At 47.8% G+C, this 23,420-nt stretch overlaps 2 long non-coding RNA genes across 4 annotated transcripts in view; one reads left to right on the top strand and one right to left on the bottom strand.

Annotated features, from left to right (window-relative positions):
• Positions 1-1,585: 1,585 nt before the first annotated feature.
• Positions 1,586-23,420, bottom strand: part of LOC125745984 (uncharacterized) — a 40,293-nt gene continuing 18,458 nt past the window's right edge. The window contains exons 3-5 of one of the 2 annotated variants that reach the window (XR_007398820.1): positions 9,220-9,304; positions 3,754-3,896; positions 1,586-3,658 (exon numbers count right to left, since the gene is read on the bottom strand). This is a non-coding gene — a long non-coding RNA (uncharacterized LOC125745984). Of the gene's footprint in view, positions 3,897-9,219; positions 9,305-23,420 lie in introns of both variants that reach the window. The other variant, XR_007398819.1, reaches the window with a different exon arrangement.
• Positions 12,584-22,755, top strand: LOC125745976 (uncharacterized). 2 transcript variants are annotated; one of them, XR_007398816.1, is made up of 4 exons: positions 12,584-12,705; positions 13,029-13,186; positions 21,673-21,835; positions 22,097-22,755. It is a non-coding gene; the product is annotated as an uncharacterized LOC125745976 (long non-coding RNA). The 2 variants fall into 2 exon arrangements; XR_007398817.1 differs by lacking the exon at positions 21,673-21,835.

Raw genomic sequence — 23,420 nt, 5'->3', positions numbered from 1 at the left:
TACGTCTCATAGGCTTTCAGTCATACCTAATAGGTCCGGCGAACTTAAAAATCGTGCTCCCTCGTTGGGATTCAAGATTTGTATATTGATGATGATGATGATGATGATGACGATCTTATTATTATTACTATTATTTTATTATAATCATACTTTCCGTTCAGAGGTGCATCTCTTTAAGATGTCTCACACCGTTACCAGTGATGCTGACGCTGGGAGGATGAAGCAAAATTATATATATATATACACATATTATTATTATATTATTATTATTTATTTATTTATTTTTGCCAAATATGAGCACTACATCCTGCTTTGAGTGATATGGACACCAAAGTATAGGTCAGATTGATAAAAGCCTTTTACCAGTGTTGATATATTATGAAAGATGTGAAAATGACTTGTAACACCATCAAAACACAAAACAGGATATTCATACTTAAAAATATGCATATTGTTGGCATCATTTTAGATGCAGTCTGTCTGTTTACTCATCCTGCACTTTTCTATGGAGTGAGAACAGTACGACTGGAAATCCAGTGACAGTAGAATGCGTGTCCGTCCTTAGTCAACTGAGGGTATCCATAGAGGGTAGAGGGTAGCTCAGTGTTTGCACTGCAAATCACTGGGGCAAAAAAGGGCTTCTTGCCCCAAGAGGTTGCTAAGCATCGGTGTCACTCACTGATGTTGGTTTGGGCTCACACAGCTTCTTATTGTTCTCTGCTTTTGTGTCATTGTCTAGGTGGGAGGGTCTCATATAAGTCCTGCCATTTGAAAAATATGGAGGCCAAAGCAGTTCCTCTGTGCTTATAAATATTATTATTAGCATCTAAGAGTGAAGCAGGTGAGGCTTGTTGTAGGACACGGCGGCGATGGGGGCTCCGTGGCCGAGCCCGGCGTAATGGGCTCCCAGGGGGCCCCGCCCATGAATCCACACCGTTCCTGCCTTAAACCCTCTGCTGGGAATTCACCAGGTTTCGCCCACTTGTAGAGCTTTCGGCTAGAACTATTGCGCATACAGCAGACAGTACCCTGGCATATCTGTCACTACAGCAGTGTCTTTCAGTTTTATGCAGCTGCCTGTGTTCTGCTGTCTGTGTTTGCAGGCCAGACGGGGGAGGGTGGGGGGGGGTGGGTGTAGGTGGTGGCCAGATGTAGGGTGGCAAGCTTTGCTTATTGAAGTGAAATCTTTAATTTCTTCAGCAGACTCCTGTACTTATGGGCAGAAGGGGAGGATGATGATCACATGTTCCAAGTTTTAATTCTCACTTCACACAGGTATACTCAGTACAGTGTGCAGTGAAATGCATTATGATGGGGACATATGTCTAAAGAGACAGGACATTAGGTATTAAACAATAAACATAAAAATAATCATAAATATTTGTAGTATGGTAAGTGGGAAGTAGTGAAAGAGTTTAAGAGTAAATAAGCAGAGGTGGAAATTTCAGGTCCAGAAAGTAAAAATCCAGACCAAGATTTTGTTTCAACCAACCAGCTGACCATAAAGAGTCAGAGTCACAGAGGACTCAACTGGTTGGTTGAAACAAAACCCTGATCTGGATTTTTACTTTCTGGACCTGAAATTTCCACCTCTGTAAATAAGTATTTACATATATACACTGCACATGTGTAAGTTGAGTAGGCAGGAATGTTGGCTGTGCAGGTTTTAAACACTGATCTCATTTAGGATCTGTATCGCCTGGGGACAGAAGCTCTTCCTCAGCCTATCTTTGCTGGTCTTGAAGCAGGGAAAACGTTTCCCCAAACTCAGCACAGAGAAGAGGCAATGTTTGGGGTGGCAGGAATCTCTAATGAATTCCATGGCCCTGAACCTGCATTTTTTGATGTAGATGTTCTGAAGGTTGGGGAGTGCAGATCCGATTGTGCATCCGGCTGACTGCACACCTCTCTGCAGAACCTTGCAGTCCTGCTGTGTGCTGCTCCTGAACCAGGCAGCGATGCTCGCTGTCAGGATGCTTTAGATGTTTGCTTTGTAGAAGATCTTCAGTATTGGGAGGGCAGCCTGAAGCCCCTGTGGTACAGACATTGGTGAGCCTTCCTTACTAAGGAGTCAGTGTGTGGGACCAAGTCAGGTCTCTGCTTATGTGATCACTGGGGCAACTGAAGCTGCTTAACCTCTCCACCAAAGCACCATTGATACTGATGTGGTGGTAATTCCTCTTCTGTCTTCTCCCAAGTTCCACATTCAGCTCATTGTGTCTTGTTTGCATGGAGGAAAAAGCTATTTTCCTGGCACCAAAGTGAAAATTCTCTCCACCTCCCCACAATAGACCTGCTCATTATTATAGGCGTTCAGACCCAGAACAGATATATCGTCCACAAACTGTACAAGGACATTGGAGTAGAATTGTGGTCCTGCAGTCATAGCTATACAGAGAGTACAGCAGAGGGCTCAGCACACAGACCTGGGCTGCCCCCATGGTCGCGGCCCGCTCTTACGACCTAGGTTCTGTTTGACAAAAAAAGTGTGTACCCAGTTACACAAGGAAATGTCCTGTCCAAGGTCACTGAGCTTAATGATGAGCCCGGAGGGGTTTGTAGTGTTGAATGCTGAGCTATAATCGATGAACAGCATCCTCTCATAGTTGCCTTTCCTGTTGTCCAGGTGGCCTAATACAGTATGGATCAGGAGGGTGATGACATCATCTGTGGATCTGTTAGCTTCATATGTGAATTGTACTGAATGCAGGTTCTTGGGTAGAGAAGTGGATATGAGATCCTTCACAAGTTTCCCGGAACACTTCATTGCTACAGAAGTTAATGCGACAGGGTGGTACTGCTTTAGACAGTAATAGTACAGTGATGGATCTCTTAAAACATGTTGATATCATAGACTGGGTCAGTAATCGATTGAATATGACCGTGAACACTACAGCCAGCTGCTCAGCGCAGGCTTTAAATATACGACCTGGGATGCCATCTATAAGAAAAATATCTGCAGAAGCATCTGTTGAATGACAAACTTGTTTTCAAAATACATTTGAGTCGATTAGATCACGTTCAGATGTTATCACATGATGTCACAGATATTAGCCGAAGTTTGGCTCAGATAAAACAGCAATTATGAGACATTGGTGCATAAACTCCCAACTTATTTCAGTGTCCCGAGATTACAGAGCAAAGGTCAGCATCCGTGCCGCTGCCACTCGGCCAATGACCTACGTGGAGCTGAGAACAGCAAGCTTAGCCTGTGCACACAGAATATGCTGATGTACACGTTGCATGCTTGGTTTTGATAGGAAGCAGGCTGGATCTCTTCGACATGGTTGCGATAAACAGCGCGATACTGTGGATGGAAGTTTCATGCTGCCCCACTTGTACGTATAATCGGCCGCGACTGGAAATCCCCAGCGGCTCTTGGCCACCGTGACTGATTTTTCTTTTTTAACTCCATATTTATATAGCAGTAATATGCAGTCACCGACCTCAAACGATGGGCCCATGCCATCTCTCGCAGGCTTCCAAGGCATCCAGAATGGAGGGGAAGTGTAATTTTATTTTCTTATTCTTTGAAGCCAAGTTCCACTTCAGATATTCCACTTTTAATGACTCTCTGGTGCCTCTTCCTCCAACATGGAGAGAGAGGTGCACTCCCCTGTGTGCCGGACTGTGGGTGTCGGCCAGCCGTAGGCGGACCCTGAATGATACACCTGTGTAACTAGGGGCTGCCCCGTCCGTGAGCAGATACGGTTAAGGTCTGTGCATTTCGGAAAATGTCCGAAAAAGGGATACCTTTAAACATCCAGTGAGATGTTCAGTGTTGTCGTCCACTTCAGCTTCCTGTGAAGATGACATCACACCGCCGAGGTAGATGGATGGCAAATTGAGATCTCGCCCGTTCCTTCCCCCACTGTGTCCAAGCCGGCTCACTGTGTCTTTGCCGAGGAACAGGAAAATAAACAAGTGACATTAGTCACCAAAAGTGTGTGTGACATAAGGGCAGAATCATGCTCACCTCTCAGGGAGGGGTTACGCACCACATCATCAGCCATGAGTGACAAACGAGTGTTACAACCAACCAAGCATCTCACTTATGCTCTGGGTTACACTCAAACGGAGACAAAACCAAGAGGTAGCTCAGATTGCTAGTAATTTTATAGTAGGGGTTTGGTCAAGCCGATAAATAAGTGAATAACATTCATGTCTCGTCAGGCCTACTTGCCATCATCACACCCCTGTAATAAGACCTGGTTCTCCCCCCACCGAAACACAAAAATGCAAACTGGTCAGCCCAGCTTAGGCCCTTAGATGCATCTCGCATGTAGCCATGCTTAGAAAGACAAAGAGCCAGCAGACACCCCATCACCCTTGACCTGAGCATGCGTGTGCAGCTCCAGTAGGCGACACGAGTGGCTGCTCATGTGTACGTCAGCACCCCCCACCGAAATTGGTCTTGAAGATTCGGCAGCTCTACTCCATCCTCAGCTGACCCTGGAAGAGCTCTGCTAGGCTGCAGCCCACCCTGACCCTATTCTCCTTTAAATATCGCCTGATAATCTCCTGTCCATTTGCGGAGAGGGACATTTCTGAATTCAGAATAACAGCAACGAAACAGCAACAACACCAAAAATTATCCACGATGAATAAATTCTTATTGTCCTAATTCGGATTATTATTTGCAATAATTACAAATATTTAATAATAGTGCTATTAATAATGAGAATTATGAATAGTTATAATAGTTATGAATGAGTGCACAGTGTTCTTTCTTGCCAGCTGAAGACACTCATGCATGCCAGGTACACACTGTGTGATGTCATGTTTTTGCTGGGGGATCAAACCCTCACTCAGAAGCATCTCAGCAGTGCCTCTTCTGAGCTTTAAGTCTTTCTGCTCAATTTAACAGTGGACATTAAGCCCATCCCTTTAAGCAGTGCTGCACTGCCCCCCCCCCCCTTTCTCTATTTCTGTGCTCCAGTCTATTTTGGGCCCAACAGGGTGGATTGTCTGTCTTCGCACGAGTGCGAGAGGCGTTCACACCACTCTGACAATGCAGGCAGGTCTTTCTCCCCCCCGAAGCCCCCTCGCCGTGGCTGACACGTCTCTCAACGTGGAGGGCAGCAGACACAACATGGGATCCGGATGTGGAGATGAAGGTGTATTTAGCCATCGAGACTCTTACAAGAAACGTGATTATGAAACCGCAGCACAGAGAATGTTCACTTAAAACCCAGTTTGTTCGCTGTTTTTATGAGTAGGAAAGACCATCCCTTAGGGGCTCCACCTGTATGTCCGCGTGGCTGGTTCAAATACTCCGTTACTCACCCGATCAATCCAGCTGGCCACCATTAAACAGCTGCTCCTGTGCTGGGCTACTAGATTAATTGCCCTGTCAATAACAAAGCAGGATACAGTTCGCATGCAGCCTCTGCAGGCCACGGCGTCTCCATGTGGACTGATGGGGCCCGTCACGTGTGTGCGGGCGTGCCCAGAGGCAGGTAAACAGATTCCATCTCCATGTTTATATACATGTGTGTGTTTCCATCCACCCCTGGTCTGCCGAGCGCTTGACCATCACATACTGCTACCATGTCGCCAGGAGACTTTGGCCACGACTCACAATCTCCCGCTCGGCCGGCCCACTTCAAACATTGATTAAATCTGAGCGACAGGAGCGGGCGGCGTGTTCCTCGGCAGAACGCAGCCCATGGTGGGTCAGGCTGGGGGGGGGAGCATGAATAATGAATGGGACACCATATGTCGGAAAGCTAATGGAAGCCGCTGATGAAGCAGACACTCAGTGTAATGGAAAGAAGAGCCAGCGGAGCCCCTTTAATCGGCGAGGCAAGGCGACGTCCCATAATGCAACGCTGCACTGGCGACTGTCGCACGCAGTTAGAACTCGGGGAAAGAGTGTGCGACAGAGCTGTGCCGCTGGGGTAACGTAACGTGAGATGTGCTTGCAGGCGGGCAGGCAGGATGGGGCGTGTTTACATCTTGCAGATACCATCACCGGGTCCGGATTAAACCGGAGTGTCACGTCACAGCAGAAACATGTAAGCGCAATACCTGATTACAGCACCGTTCACTATGAATACACATGGCACTATTCCATATGTAGCGACGCAATACCGGAGAATAAAGCACAATATCAGTGTGAGAGAACAGCATGGATGACAGGACGTGGTTTTGAGAAGAGCAGCCCTGTTGATGTACCCTGAGTTTAAGGCGTGTCCCCAGCAGCTCTGACACTATTTTAGCGCAGCGTGTGTTAGTGTGTAACAGGCCCTGCATTTCGCCGGGGGCGGGGCTGTGTTATCACTTGTGGGGGGTGTGCTGTCCCAATTCAGTGATGCACCGCACTACGTCCATTCCCGACACGCCCCGCGTGTTATTTCACACGTGTCCATTGCTGTTTAAATGGAGCCCACCGAAACGAAATGGACTGAGCCCGGAGGGTGGTCTTACGCAGTCTTTTTTATTTTTGTTTGTCTGATTGCATTACAGTCATGTAGCTAAATGCTGGCCGGCCCTCGCTGTTGGATTTCAGGAGGTTTCCAAAACCAATGCCCTTACCAGGGACCGTTTTTTTTTAAAAGGTCCACGGCAGGTCTATACACATTCAGGCCCCTAACTCTCCCCCAAATTTCCCACAGTAACGGAGAGTAACTGAGTGAGCAGAGAGGGAGACGCTCGGGATGTGTGCCTTTCTCAGGCCCGTGGACTCCTGTCCCTGTTGTTCGTTAACGGTTGTGAAATTGCGGTATTTTTTTTTTTGCAAAACAAAATTTTCCACTGGCGTAGCAGATTAGCAGAGAACTTCCTCGTCAGATGGGTTCTAAAGGAAAACAAGCGAGCAGTAAAGTCGGGCCCTGTAGAAGCGGCCCCTCTTCCGAAAGAGTGCCCCGTCTGTGCCGACTGCTCCAGAGATAAAGGAGGGAAAGCGCAGGCGAGACTGGTACTGGGGAGGGTGGTGCGTTTGCCGTCCCGGCAGACTGTTTAGGCCAAGAGGAGCTTAATGAAAGATACTCATTATAGCAAACCTCTCATCGCGCAGACATAATTACAGTAATCACCTCTTCCTGAAATACTAGATGGAGGCAGCGTGGTTGTGTCTGGTGTGAGACACCCCAATTAAATCTACAATAAAAATTTATGCCTTGCTGACACAGGCCACAAGACACATGCTTTACTTTCCATAAGGAAAAATAAATATATGGACCTCGAACGGTAGCTGGGGGGGGGTGGGGTGGAGAGAGGCAGGCAGAGAAGGCCAGAGACAGACACTGGCGCATGGCCGTCAGGCCAGTGTTTGTTTGCGATCTAAGATATTCCAGGAATTTACCGCAGGAGCCAGCCTGGGTTCGAACTGGGAAGGTGAGCGTCCATTGCATGAAAGCGGCACTTGTGTGGCAGCAAAGGGAGTTAACTTACTCACTGGCGGCCAAGTTTCCACTCAGTAATAGTTCGAAACTGTGCTGGTGTTACAGTGCTGACCTCGGGGGTGGGCAGGGGGGGGGTCTGCCCTGAAAACCTGAATCCTGACCGGCCACTACTTTTCTTCATAAATATATAGGTGGTGGCTTACTTTGCCATTTTAGTTTTTGCCCTCCTATTTGGGACAGTAGTTCTTTACTGAGAATGACCCATTTCGGCAGCGTGAGTGGTACCAGGAGGCTGGACGGGGGACGTTATGAGGAGGTGGAGAATCGGCAGCCTTGCCGGTGGTGCTTTTCGGGGCTGGGGCTTCTCACCCCCTGTTGCTAACGGGCTTAAAGGCATGGCTAATGAAGAGGGCCAGGCAGCTGCAGGAAACACTGTCTTGTAAATGTTCGGTACGATGGGTGGCAGGCTGAAGGAGGAAATGTGAAGCCCATCCTGCACCCCCCCCCCCTCCTCCTGAGGGTCAGAAGCACAGAGGAAGAGAGTAATACGCCTGCCCTTTCCTTCCGGTTGGGGGGAGCCAGAGAGACTCAAGCACTGAACCAGGCCTCTTCTTCCGCGGTGATTCACCCTCACATACACAGACACATGCAAACACACACAGTCACGCACACACACCACCAGGGTTGCCAGCTCTTATTCATGTAGCGTGACACTCACACTTTCAGACTCTCACACTGACACAAGAACTCTTACGGAAAATCTGTATTATTCCCTTATAAACTTTAAATTAACTTCAGTATTCAGTATCAAAAGCATTGGGGTAGTTTGCAAACACTACACACTATTTTCATGGTAATTAAACTGTTACATACATCTTACATGTTATATGTTACACACAGCTGACCGAAACTGGAAACCCCGCCCTAAGAACTCATTTTATCTTCAGTCTAACGTACCAATTACATACCATACTAATAACATGCCAGAATTTTTGTAGTCCGGTGTCAAACGTGAAATACAGGATCAAAGCAGAAGGCATACAGGGAAACACTTCATAAAACATGTATGTATAAAACTAAAAATACAACAGAAACAGAAGACAACAAGATTAACAGAGGGTGCAAAATGGCTTAAGAACACAGCATGAGGAAAAAAAAAACACAGTTGTTCACACACACACTCACACAGAGAGGCAGTTAACTCACAGACACATAGATACACACATAGATGCAGAGATGATGAAGCAGGCCACCTGTGATGGATGCCGTTATATTAGTAACTTACTCAGCCCCTGACACGCTGCTTAACTGTCGTTACTTTGCATGTGATTTACCCGCGTTAGCATGCTGAATCTGTCGATGTCGTGCTCGACATCTCCTGGGAGTTAGCACGATAAATATCTCCTTAGACTACTGCAGCTGAAAGGCGCACTTCCTGATCAAAATCAACAATTCAGAGGTTTTATGTTGTCAAGAAAAGTCACAGAAGCTACAGCATGATTCCTCCGCCTTAAGGGCTCGCTGTCCGAGTAAAGGCTGGAGATGGCGACAGCACATTGATGAGGTGGGGGCGAGCGAGCGACGGGGTAGTGACAGCGCGGGCATGGAGGCAGAATTACGGCCAGAGCGGCAGGACAAGAGCCAACGTCAAAACGAAGCTGATGGCGATCATCTGATGAGCGTGCAGACAAGCAGCAGAGCGAGCGTTAGAGCAGACGGCAGTATTCCGAGCAGAGGCTGTGTGGGTCCAGGCTAGGCCGTGTCCCCAGCCTTTCCAGCATGGCTGACAGCATCCTCTAGCCAGGAGGAGAGTTCACAAAACAAATAAATTTCAATATGGCAAAGTCTGACGCCTGGGGGAGGAGAGACTGACCTGACATATGGATGATTTCTAACACACCTGCTTCTTCCTCCTAATCGCTGCAGTACAGTGTGGCGTGTCACAGTTGAGCGGACTTCTGTCTGTAAGCCAGATGAAAACACAGTTCTGTATATGCCAATAATGAGAGACATCATTTTTACAAGGGATACCTGCATCTCTCTCTGTGGGAAATATTTTTCCAAAAGCAAACTAAGCCACTTTCTCATCCTCTATTTTAGGACCAGTCTGATAAAACAGCACATCATAATTCCTGAGATCAGGGGATTTCTGAGATTTGCTCTTGGCGGGATACTGATCGGAGTCACAGGACATGGGGGCGGGAAGGAGCCACTTATGCGGGTGCAGGAGAGGAGATGCCTCTGACAAGATGGTGGGAAGGCCGACAATAAAACATTTTGGAGTCAACACTAGGGAAACACAGAAAATGGAGTAGTGCTCTACAGGAGACACAGGACTGGGCATCATGGTCTGGGGCTAAGAATTAAACCCTGGTCACAGCTGGTAACCTGCTGGTCATGTGAGCCCAGGACATCCATGCCCCCGATACACTGTCTCAGCTTAACACTTACTGCACCTCCTTCCACACTCAGGCATCGGTAAATGTTATATGGACCTTTTTTTCCGATGACCTGTCTGTTCTTACATCGCAGTAAATTGTTAAACTACAGCTACTCAAAGATTAACCCAAAGGAGACACAACTACACACTTTATAACTTTATTAATTTATTTTACAGCTGCCATAAGCTCCGGCGCCCAGGACGTGGTGCGACTCCGACTGATCGAGGCACGGGGCTGCAGACTCCGCCCACCTGTGACCTCAGTGCACTGAAGCTGTGGTGTTTACGAGATATTCGCCATGGAAACGAACCTGCGTGCCTGCACCCAGTGCACCCGTCTCTGCCGGCCAAGACAGGCTTGGTGAAAAAAAGACACGCTTGGATGATGGATGATGATAAAATCACGTGCGAATGATTTCTGATTTCAGACGACTCCTTGGCTGACATTGACACGATTGCAAGTACTATGGTCAGAACAAAAAATCTAAAGACATTTTTACATGATAGGATGTGTGATAGATGCAAGGCTGGCGGGGGGATGTAGTAAGAAATAGCATAATACTATTATGGCTTTTTTTACACTTCGGAGGTGTTGGACAGCCTGTGACTGATGTCCTGTCGTCACTTGTTGTTTTAGCCAATCATAAGATAGCGGATGATGCGTTATACTGGTGAATGCTCACTTAGGGGATGCTCCTGTATTAAAAGCGTGCAGAAGGAGCTTCTAGGAGAGCCTGAAGTGTCCCTGTCTCTTTCCAGCAGCCGCACTCCTCCCCTGCACGCATGGCACAAATGCACAGCACTGTCACCGCGCCATGGAAGCGGCTTGCCGCACGCGGTAAGGTCATCTCCGCTCGGCACCCGAGTCGCGGTGTGGATCGCTTCGGCGGTGAGAGGCCGGGAACCTGATCGACAGAAGCTGGCCCAGTGAAAGGAGGCCCGTCCTCATCTGCTTTCTTCCATTTCATCCGGATGGTTCTACTTTCCCCGGCACTATTCCCCTGCTCCAGGACCCCTGCCAAGTCCTCCCCGCTCGGTGACCAACGCCGCACTCACAGAAACTCTCGTCTGTGACGTCACAACGTGCTACCTCGTACCCCCGAGAGATGGGCAGGAAAGTGAGATTCCACGAGGACTCACTTGTGGTGAGATCCAGGTGCATTGTGGGAGAAGCATGGGAAGGCCACGCCTTACTCAGACGAGGCCCCATGCTGGATTGAAAAGGCCTTGTGTTCTGGTGCCGTGTGTTTGTGTCTATGATCAGCCTTAACTAGGCAAGACGGGAAGATCATGACCCTTGCTCTCTGTCTGAATATGTAAAGATTTCCATAGTTTTCTTAAAAGCTTTTGGTGCCTTTTATCTTTTATTTTCCCTATCATATATGGACAAATAACACACAGAGAACACAGTTTATCATCTTTTAGAAAAATTACAGGTTTGTTTGGAAATTCTTACTGACTAAAACAGTGCCAGCTAGGCAGTTGTTTACATGAGATCGGCGCATGACCACTGTTTGTTTGACCTTGAAGTCCAGTCTGACTCAGGGCCAACAACAATACTCAAAGTCCAGCATCTCCCAGTATCTGAGGCGTCACTATCCTTTGTCCCACATCACCCATTATGCGGCTCTGAGGTACAGTAACACTCTGGCAGTGCTACATCCCACGTTAGCATAGCAGCAGGGGCTATTCAGCAGTGACATAAGTATGGAACAATCCTGTTTATACAAAGTACACTGTACAGGGCTTGCAGGAAGGCCGGTCGGTAGTGGCCATTGTCTCGCGGAGAGAGACTAGGATCCTGGCTCAATGCTCTGATCATTGGCTTGTTAGCGTGTCATTTGCGAAATCACCTGAAATTATGACTCAGTCGAGAAAACAAAACAACAACTTGTCTGGCGAGCACCAATTTTCCCTGTACCTCCCCCCGCCCCGGCACGCCTCCGTCATCAAGCTCAACAGACAGCAGCATCGCAGACAACCTGATCAGGCTGGCAGTGGGTCGATGAAGCACCTGGGGGCTGCAGGACAGCGTGGGCCTCGGAGGGCAGCTCAGACTCGAACAGGCCTGCCCCCAACCCCCCCCGGGCCATACATAACACATGAGAGCACGATTAATTGATGAGAGGAGAAACCTGAGGCTGCAACAGGACACGCGTGTCGGCCGACAATCCTGGCTCGCCTTCCTGAGGGCTGGCTAGCCTGGGGCAGGCAGGGCTCCGTAAGCCTGAGGGTTAGGGTCCCCATCACAGCCATACAGAGCACGCCTGATGCGGGCAGCTCCCAAGACACCCCTTAGAGGTATAGTGACCAAGGGCCTGCAGCCCTGACCAACTAGGCGGAACCCTCCTCCACGTAAAGCAGAGGCCACTTATTTATATTTAGCCATGGTTTAAAATTGCTTACCGAAGTCTTTCCATGACATTTTATGTTCTTACTAAAAGAACCAATGTTGAGTTTATCTCCTATGGTACATTTCGAGCTAAATATAATTTTGCTGTTACTGATACAGCTTTTACTTGGTATAAAAATACCGCAATCTTAAAAAGCGGATTTGCCCGGCCTGCGGGGCGCTTACCAGCTGACCGGCTAAACCAAAGGGGCACCTTAAAGCACTTCTTAGCACATGAGGAGCTAAATAATTCATGCGTTTGCTGCCAACATCAATATTCATTAGAGTGTAATGTCACTGTACATTCATGCATCAAGTCCTGCCTGCCCGGAAACTCCCCCCCCCCCCCCCCCCCCAAAAAGCGCTCTTCTGGATAAGGAGTCTGACGTCAGCTCTTGTATCCTTGAGAAGGAAACTGACTCACTTCGAAGTGTACACTTGTTGGCTGAGATGAAACTGTTACAGAAATTAATTAATAATGCAGCAGTCTGAGATATAACACAGTCAGTCTGTACCACAACCCTCAGGTAATGTCTTTCTGTTTGTTACTACTGATGTGTGGGCGATGTTGGTAATGTTTTCAGCATATCTGTTACTTCTAGCGCCGCTAACATTGCTAATGTGCCGGCTCAGGAGAGAGTGTCAAGGCTGCACACACCACTAGCATTGCTAATGTTGCTAGTGGCTGCTAACGCCAGCTGACAATGCTGAAGCTGCACGCGCTGCTAGCATTGCTAATGTTGTTAGCCCAGGTCAATACTAATGTAGCACTGCTAGTGCTAGCGTAAGTTTTTCAGCTCAGCTTACTTTTTTAACGCCCAAGTCCAAAAAATAATATCTTGCTCTGCAGTAAACCCCTTCAAAAGGCATGGAATCCATTGTGACACTGTCATTATCTGCTGGTGACCGGAAACCCTTGAAAAGTGACCTTCTGTGCCCTTCGCCTGGCCCTTCCATGCCACGCGGATCCTGCCCACATGGGCGGGGCCTGGCCATCAGGGGCAAGAGGTGAGTCGAGCGTGGATGGGACAGAAGCCAAAGGTGGAGGGATAGAGAGAGGGAGACAATGTGGGGGGGGGAACGACAGGCGGACAGATAAAGCCTGCAATCTCCTCTGTGGGGGTGGGGGGGGGGCAGCTGCTTTTGTTTAGTCGCTCATTACTTTGTTACTGTTCTGACGGAGGTGTGACGCTGGGTGCAACTCTCCTGAGCGTAACAGACAAATAAGAGCAGGTTTTCACGGCGGTAAGAGGGAAGGAGGCAGCCGTGAAGGCGCTGGAGCAGCCAGACAGGGACTCGGTGTGTTTAAGTGCTTATTTGGAATGACTCACTGGGACAAAATGGATGACCAAAAGAAGAGATGTTCCTTTGTGTTTGTCTGAGGACTGTCAGTCACATGGTACTGTAGGCCGTGCCCATACCTCAGGGGACCGGCATGTGAGCCTCGCAGCCAGCGAGCCTTGGCTGTGATGCTAGGAGGACGGCTCCAGTCCAGCCATGTCTAGCAGGAGGTGCTGCTTTAGGGAAGCCAGCCCGGTCACCTGACCCACAATTCCCTGGGCCCCTTTCCCCCGATGGTCATCATGACACAGTGAGACCCGAACCCGGTGGGCCGCCAGCGGACACACACCTCACTCTGGCCGGCTTGGTGCTGGGAGGACCCCAACGCATTCATTTGCCACTTGCTCAGTCCATTCCTGTGATGTTACAGGTCCTCTCTTTGCCCTCCACTCTCTTTGACGAATTAATAAAAGTTAACGCTTGATCTGGGAGCTTAAAGAAGACGTGTCTGAGTCTATTTGAAAGTTAACGTTGCTGATCATAAAGCACAGGCTGACCTTAAACGTGTTCTCACTCCTCGCCATGACCTGTGTCTCCCAGCAGAAACCTCTACTAGAATCTGGCCCTTACACTGAACCCAAGGAACACTGATGAGCATGTGCACCTGGATTACAAAATGTAACTGGTTGAGGCCAGTCATGTGACTTGGGTGGCGTGAGCGGCGTTTGCGAGCCATAATCCCTGTTATCTCACAGCGGTGATGGGGGATGCTCCCAAGCATTTACCTACTCTTCTTCTCAACTTCAGGAAGGCAAAGGTGCTTTGGGGTCAGTTCGAGGTCAGCATTGGATCAGGGGATGTGGGCGGTGGCTGGATGTGGGGGGTGAGAGCACCCCCACCTCCCTGGCGAGGACTGTCAGGGATGCTTGGCTCCTAGGCTCACAGCGATCAATATGATTTACCACGACAGGGGCAAGGTTCCCGCGATTGGTTCCTTGACCCGTTGACAGTGACAGATGAGTTGTCAGAAGCCCCTCTGCTGCTGTGTCACCCTGGGGCTTAAATTGCTTTCAGTTACAATCAAAAATGGTCTTATGGGAGGATGGTGGAGTAGCGGAGGTTTGAAGGGGGGGGCGGGGCCTGCAGTAATCTCCAAAATGCCATTTTACTGTGATATCACTCGTCCCTGTCTATTAGAGTGCAGTAGGGAAAAGATTAAAACATGAACCGTTACAGTTGAGCCATAAATCCTGACACAAAACGAACAGTCCAGCCTGTTTCGGAGCAACCAGCACAAATCTCATAATGCTGAGAAAATAGCACCACAATTAGCGTGTCCTGAATGAATCACTAAGCAATGTTTTATTCCGAGGAATTATCATGGAAGCGCTTTAAACACAAAACACAGAAGCAGTGAGGCCACAGTACTGACCAAGGTCGTCTCCGTGCAGGAGAGGTACAGCCAGACAAAGGCTATTGCCCAATTAACTAGGGTCCCAAAGCAGCTCGAGGTTACAATGCATTAAAATGAGAAAGGCTGAGAAGGCTGGGAAGCTTTGAGCAACGTCAGGCATGAGAAGCACATGGACAAGGCTGCTGCTGTTTAACCTCGCAGTCTGCATGACACAGACATCGACGTCACGCCTGTTGGCCGCAGTCCGGTATCCAAACCATAAACAGATTTCAAAGATCTACTATATAAACCAAATTATTCAAATATACACTGATCCGCCATAAAATTAACCCACTCACAGGTGTTAAGGGTGCCTTTCTGCATATGGCAAGTGAATAGTCAGCACCTTGAATTTGACTTGTTAGAAGCAGGAAAATGGGCATGGATCTGAGTGACTTTAAGAAAGACCAAATTCTGATGATTAGAAGTCTGGGTCAGAGCATCTCCAATATGGCAGGTCTCCTGGGGCACTTCCGGCGTACAGTGATCAATACCTACCAAAAGTGGTCCACGGAAGGTTAATCGGTGAACTGGCGATGGGTATCATAGATAGATGTGCATGGGCAGCGAAGGCTGGATTGTCTGGATTAATCCCACGGGAAAACTACTGTGGTATAAATTGCTGGAAAATTTAATACTGGTGTGAGAGCACACAGTGCATCGCAGCCTGCTGCGTATAGGGCTATGTAGCTGCAGACTGGTCAGAGAACCCATGTTGATCCCTGTCCACCACAGAAAGAGCTTACAGTGGGTACATGAGTGAACTGGACCACGGAGAGATGGTAGAAGGTCACATTTTCTGTTCATGTGGATGGCTGGGTGCATGTTCATTGTTTACCTGGGAAAGCAATGGTACCAGGATGCACTTTGGGAAGGCGGCAAGCTGGCGGAGGCAATGTGATGCTCTGGGCAATGTTCTGCTGGGAAGCCTTTGGTCCTGGTATCCATGTGGATGCTACTTTGACTTGGCCTCTAAATCCCCGAGATTTAATTCCAGTTGAGCATCTGTGAGATGTGCTAGACAAGTCTGATCCAAGGAGACCCCACCTAGCAACGTAGAAAACTTAAAGGATCTGTTGCGAACGTCTTGGTCCCAGGCACCACAGGACATGCATCAAAGGGACAGAGCTGTCTTTACGACATGAGGGGGACCTACACTATATTATGCAGCTGGTTTTAATGTTATGGCTGAGCGGTGTATGACTCAGCTGAAAGTGCCAGCAAATTAGCAGCATCTGCAAACTGTACTGTGACCGGAGATAAAAACGTAGACGGGGTCGGAGTCCAGCTGCGGGTGACTCGCTCTGGGCTTACGAGAGGCGTCCCCCAGCATCTTGGCATGTTTGCATCAACGACACTCTCGGCTCTTATTTGCCAACGGATGCCACAATCCCCCCTCCCACCCCACAAGGTCCCAGTAGCTGGAATACGAGCAGGCATGTAGCTGTGAATGCGTACGAGGGCCAGCCCGTAATGCGAAACAGGAGGACCTGGCAGGCGTTGAAAGAGCTGAAATAAGCTATTACTGGATATTACTGAGTAATAGCTTATTATGAACTTACTTTGAAAATTTTATAGCGTGTTTTATGACTTTCTATAATTTGGATGTTATTTTCTGATAACTTTCACTTACTGCTTCCAAAAGCGCACAAGTGGAAAAGGTACTGGATCTCTAGCCTGATCTGGGAAACGTAGGCAAATGTCTACTTCTAGGGGTCCGACCTGGACCACGCCCCCCTTAGCCTCAAACATCTAACAGATGCTTTGGTCTCATCACATTCAAATAAAACCAGTTATGCAAAGCGGATCATTGCTGCCCTTGGTTTCTGCCTGTTGACTTTTGGGTGAGGAGGTTCCCTAGGGGACAGTGGCGGTGAATAAGGATGTCAGACAGGCCAGCAGACCTTGGCCGATCAATGTTGTTCTAACAATATCCTCCGCTGAGCTTAAAATAAAGGCGCCAAGGGGGGTCCGGGCTCCTGGTGGCCCTAAAATAGGTCTTTCCCTTAGTATGTCCTCTCTGATTAAGCTCACTGTCACAGGAGCCCTTAGACTGGAAGCAGATGTGGTCGGGTTGAGTTGAGTCTCCAGCAGATCAGCTGACCACGCCCACGCAGACGCAACGGTCTGCGCGACCGAAACAAAACATGATTATCTCGCAGGCCCAGGAGTCAGCACCCAGATAAATGACAGACACAGAACATTCAATTCAGCTCTGTGGCGGAAGTGATGCAGGACTGCCAGTCTGGGCCGAAAGTCCCAAACAGGCGGCTTAAGTCATGCCAGAATTAGAGAAACTTAACCAGTCACCCACCCACATTAGACTGGGGTGGGAGGTGGCCTGGAAATGCAAACCAGGCAAAAACGAGGCTTTACGGTGCACACATTAGCGGAAAAAAAAGTTATTTTTAAAAAGCGCTGTTTCCAGCATGCTGTGGCCTGTGTGAGGGGTAATTGGGAAACTGTGAGTGCCGTAATCCAGAATACTGGGGGATGGGGTAAGGAGAGCGGAGCTGGATGTGGCTGGATGGGGTACGGCGAGGTCGGCGATCTTCACAGTGAGGAATATGAGGGAGCATCACCTCTGGGGAGAAGAACCAGCCACTCAGGCCTTCATGAAGAGTCCGTATGGACCAGGGCCTAGAGTCTGCACACATCTCTGTCACTGCAGGGGGGATTAACTGCCAAATGACTGTAATTTTCCAAATTACATCCCCCCTCCTAGTGGCAGGGCAGACTCATCCATGCAACCATGAGCTTGGAGGTGTGCTGGATCTTTGAAGGGGGCAGGTCTGGAAGAAGAGGCTGTCGTCATTGTTTTCCAGACCATTGTCTTTCCCCCATTCCCGGGTAGAAAAAAAAACTGAAATACTGGCAGGTCTGGCACAGTGTGTCCATCACCTCCCACGCTCCAAACAAACAGGGCGCGTGCGCAGGCATGCTGCCGAGGAAACAGCGGCCCGCTGAGCCGGCGTGGGCCGGTCGCCCACCCAAACACACGCAGCCACAGCGTTCGGCGCGCCGCAGCAACCGTTATGGTAGCTGCGTCCTGGGGCACTTCCTGCTCTGAAGTGTAGGATGTGTTTCCCGTTTGTGGGCCTTGCGTTCAGCATGGAAAATGAATGGCTCTCTCCGGAATACTTGCACTATTGTGTTACCATGACGTCCCACACAAACGAGTGACAGGTCTGTCTGTTCCAGGAATGGCATGAATAATGGATGTGGCACAAAGATTAATCAACTTCAGACTGGTGTTGTGACAGCAAGAACCATCCTGGTGTGTTCTGTCGCACTTATTTTATAAGTATCGTACTAACGGGAGCACGGATAGGGGGTGGGCTGTTAAGCCACAGGTCTTACTCACGGCTGCGTCACAGGGCGGGTACCATGGTGTGGTTAAAGCTCATTACCCGCCAGGGAAAGTTCCTGCCACAAGCGGTGATTTTCCACAGCTGGCTGGAACTAGCATGGTGCTTCTTTCCATGACCCGTTGATATGAAGGCCTTCTGAACTTGCAGAGAGAACATCATTATCATTAAGAAGATGTACGGAGGGTTTTGGTTGCAGCAGCTTTCCTGTAGACCCACCTCTTCAAGGTGGTCTGCTCACCATGGTCTGCCATGCAGCTTGGTGCTGGTTGACTTGGCACAAAATGAGTGATCACGTGCATATGGTGCCATCAGAAACACGTTGATGAAGAAGATAGTGACGATGATGATAATGATGACGATACAGCCAATTGATTATGTCATTCATACTAAAATGTCATAGACAAACCCATAGATGTGGAACAAACAGATCTGTTGTGCCACACTCCCTAATGAAGAGAACAGCCAAATCTAAAAGTCATATATCTCTGTTCAGTTCATTTGTTGGGGGTATCTATGACCTATTGGAGTCATCTATGGTACAAATAGAGCATACAAGATGGTATGCCAACAGCAGGAGAAAGCGTGATGAACATCTGTGTCATGAAGTTTGACATATGCCCATAATATTGGAAAAAATAAGAGAAGTAGGTGCGATCCCTCATGCCTGGGGGATAAAACAGGGGACTGACAGCCCCCTGGAGCTGACAGACAGGCAGACAGGCAGCATTTCACAATGCGAGTCCCTCTCAGGCCAAAGTACGGGCTGTCTACTAAATGGGACGTCAACAGGGTGCTGGAAACGAAGGCAAAGGCTGAAACTCACACAAAAGCAAGTGCTTTTTGGCCATGATTAAACTGCAGCTGTGTGTAGAAACAGAGCACAGAAGTTTACTGCAGTGTCGCAACGTCAGAAGATCAGAAGAAGCCTTTTTCAGGTTTAGGAATGTCAAACTGCCGGTCTGGATCTCCCTCTGAAGAGATTCATGTTTGTCCCTGGTTTATTTAAATACTATTCACAGATTAACTACTTTACTTAAATACCTAATAATCCCCAGATAAACAGCAGAGCAGGCACGGTGATCCTTTGGACAGGTTATGAAGTCGTTCCCTGAGGGACCACATAAGTTTCAGGATTTGTTCCTGCACGCGAGATCAAGACGTGCGTGAATCACAGAGCAGGATCCATCATCGCATTAACACCTGCTTGGCATTTAAATACACTGGAGCTGCTGGTCTCTGAGTATTCAATCAGAGCGGTTCATTGTGGCGGAAAAACTCCTGGATAACTGTCCTCTGGTGAACAAAAAGGAAGAGCAGATTTTGAACTGTGAGAGCCAAAGTTTAATCGGCTCAGTAATTTAATTATTGTTTCACTCGAGGATAGCTGGCACACTGTAACAGGCTCAATTCTCCATGGTACCCTCAAATCCATGTCAATAATGTTAAGTAATTTGGACTAAACCTTTGCAGAATGGGGTGTAAAATAAAGTCAGACCACAGTCTGAAATTGAAAACCTTGGCAGGGTTTGCTGGAAATGCATCATAAAGCAGCATAATTAAATACATTATATTTGTTTATGAAACAAATAGAGTAGACTAACCCATTTAAATGGGATTCCAGTAGCTTAGGAATTCTGTAGGATTTCTGTGACCATGTTGTTTTGTGCTCATTTACAGTTTTATCTTTTTTTTTTTTTTGGAAACTTCCATATAAAGCAGCTTAAGCCTTGCATTAACTCATGTTAATCGCCTTGCTTCCGTTATCTATGAACCAGTTAAACTTCTCAAGTTAAAATTCTGGTTCTCTTGCTCGTCTCTACGGAGCACCTCGATTCTCTGTGATGCGGGAGACAGGGCCTACCATCGGAACCGATCCTTAGAACCAAGGCTTTCAGAATGTTAAGAAGGCAGGACAGGCCTCTAGCCAACTGTCACATTGTGTACAGTCAGGTTGTTATTGACATGAATGCCCCCCCCGCCCCCATATCCACCCAGCATGAGATATACCCCTACGCCAAGCAAAGATCAGAGCATGACGTTCCAGTTTCAGTGTCAACATGACACTCCCAACCTTTGAAGTGAGGCAGATTGAGAGGAAGGTCAAGGATTGCCTTATTTTCCCATGCTAATAGTCGTGGTCACTGCACAAAGATGACCTCAAAGAGGGAGACTAAGAGGAAGGTCGAGGATTGGCTTATTCTCCTAGAGTCATGTGAGGAAGGTTGAGGATTGGCTTATTCTCTGAGGACAAGGAGAGAAAGGTCAAGGATTGGCTTATTCTCCTAGAGTCATGCGAGGAAGGTCGAGGATTGGCTTATTCTCTGAGGACAAGGAGAGAAGGGTCAAGGATTGGCTTATTCTCTCGGGAAGATGAGAGAAAGGTCAAGGATTGGATTATTCTCCCAGGATGATGTCAGGAAGGTCGAGGATTAGCTAATTCTCCCAGAATGATAAAAGGAAGGAAGGTTGAGGATTAGCTTATTCTCCCAGGACAATGAGAGGAAGGTTGAGGATTGGCTTATTCACTGAGGATGATAAGAGGAAGGTTGAGGATTGGCTTGTTCACTGAGGACGATGAGAGGAAGGTTGAGGATTGGCTTATTCACTGAGGACGATAAGAGGAAGGTTGAGGATTGGCTTGTACACTGAAGACGATGAGAGGAAGGTTGAGGATTGGCTTATTCTCCCAGGAAAATAAGAGGAAGGCCAATGATTGGCTTATCCAATGGCTTCTAGGTGCAGTCACAGCAGGAGAATGACTGCAGAGAGGAAGACTGAGAGGAAGGTGGAGGAATGACCTCAGCATCTGGTCCCAATTTGTGCCACATGCATTTATCCATATTTCATATTTTACTCTTTCAAATTTAGTTCTAAGTCAGGTGTTTTGGGTTGAAAAACCTGTTATCAACATCTAATGGCAGAGTCACTGAGGTTATGGAGCAGGTCAACGAGCCATGAAATCCTTAATTAAATGGGATAAAACGACCCCCGGTGGCGGTGACTGACGGGGAAACTGACCCCTCCCTCATATCTAACAGCCACAAAATATCCCATATTGGGTCCATGGCCATTAAAACAATTACTGTTATTATTTGTTTGTCTCTTGGCTGATGTGTTCACTTTTACCCATTTATAAAACAGGATATGATGCTGAAATGATTCAGTGAGACCAGCAGCCCTACTGGGAGGGTAGCCAATTATTAACCACTGCAATTTTACTCTCGCAGTGACTGAACTCATTTATTGCCTTTGCGGTGGGCTGGGCTGGAAAGAAGGGGGGGACTTGCACCGCCCCCCTCTTTACCTGTCAAGTAAGCCCCATCTCAACATGCAGGATACGAAGGAAACTCTTTATTGAGGTGCCGTTTCTATATTTCTGTGTAATGTAGTGTGGTGGACAAGTCCCAAAGGAGGAGGTTCCAAGCATACTCCTCCTGGTAAAGCTTCTGGGGCAGACCCAGGGCCTGCAGGAAGGAGTATGTCTAACAGCTGCCTTCAGAACATCCGGCGATCTTACAGAGCATGCTAATGACTGTAGCCATGGAAAGAGAGGTGTGCCGTCATCACAATCCTCATCAGGAAAAGCAGATGGATAATGGATGGATGGATGGATGGATGGATGGATGGATGGATAGATAGATGGATGAATGGATGGATGGAAGCAGTCTAGTGCACTTTCTTTGTAAGACAGAGAGCACAGGACTTAAAGTAGTTTTTTAGTTTTATGTAAAGACAAAACCAGACATTACTGCAATACATTGTTTTCTTTTCTATTTATTTGCTTTTTGGTGTGTATTTTTGTTTATTTTTCAGAAACGAAAGCCTCACGGCAGAGGTCTGAATGACCTTGGCTGGAGCATCTCATCTGAAATGACACGTGGACTAAACGCGGCAGATGAGTTCACCCTGAAAACAGGAGCAAACAGAAAATGCTGCCAGTATGAATATGAATATGCATAACCTCATTTCTGCAACCTGTCACAACCACACCGACTGTTAAATCCACAAAGTCTCAGTTTTCCAGCCTGGCTTTCCAATACGGAAAACCACGGGCAGGAATAAGCCTCTAATCGTGCTGAATTACACCACTTCATCTGCTCTGTGGTCCTTTACACTCACGAGAGCTTCATGCTCATGAACACCGTTGGGTGAAATTGGGGAATAAGTGGCAAATCACAGCTCCCCCCCGTTCACTTTGGTCCTGAAAATGTCAGGATGCATTTGAGCAGATGGTAGAGTCTGCCCTCCCCAAAAGGAAACTTGTGTCCCTTTACAGGCGGATTCCACAACGGTGAGAGGAATGATTGCTTTTCTGGATCCCACGAGGTCCAGCGCTACCGTCACTAACATCACTGCCAATCTATACATAGTTCAGACATTTATTCATAGTTCAGAAATCGAATCAGTCCATGAAATCCTGAGCTGTACCTTCTGTTGATAAATTTAACATTTTATTGGTCACCTTTGGATCCTTTCCAGATGATAATTAAAGGTAGAAGTTAAAATTTGTTCGCTGGTTTTTCCTGAGTGGGATGAGTCTTGGTGAATGATGGTTCCAAACTCTGAAAATAGGCACTTGCACACTGGCTGAACAACCCCCTCCTCAGCCATGAAGGCCAGTCTAAAGGGGGAGAAGGTAAAAATGCACTTCCCAGGAAGCCTGATTTAGTTTCTGGGTTAAAAATGACTTCCAGTCGTCCTGGTCTCAGGGAATGTGGCCACATGAAGGAGTGCGCCGGGAATCATGGGTAACGAGTTTGGTAATACAACCTTAGTGCTCCTACCCTGACTCCCATAGGACATTTTTCTCTGTAGTGGAAAAAAAGTTAAAATATTATTCAGAGTTCATAAACATTGGGCTTAAACCAGAGGCGAGGTTTGATGCGGGCAGATTTTAACTTTTTAAAGGCTGCCTTCCACGATTATGGACTGAGCAATGTTGTTGCTTGTCAAACATTAATTTAGTTACTTTGGTTTTAGGTAACTGAATGCTGTGTTTGTACAATGACTTTTTTTTCCACTCAAACATTCTTAAAAAAACACCCGCCAAACACCTCAAAGCGGGTTACCATGCAGCCGGGTAGGTTCTGAGGCACTTGCTCCGTGCTCTTGCCTGGATCGGAGACAACGACATCCT

Source organism: Brienomyrus brachyistius, chromosome 1, assembly GCF_023856365.1.
Source record: "Brienomyrus brachyistius isolate T26 chromosome 1, BBRACH_0.4, whole genome shotgun sequence".
Taxonomy (NCBI): domain Eukaryota; kingdom Metazoa; phylum Chordata; class Actinopteri; order Osteoglossiformes; family Mormyridae; genus Brienomyrus; species Brienomyrus brachyistius.
This window is presented reverse-complemented; position numbering and strand designations above follow the sequence as displayed.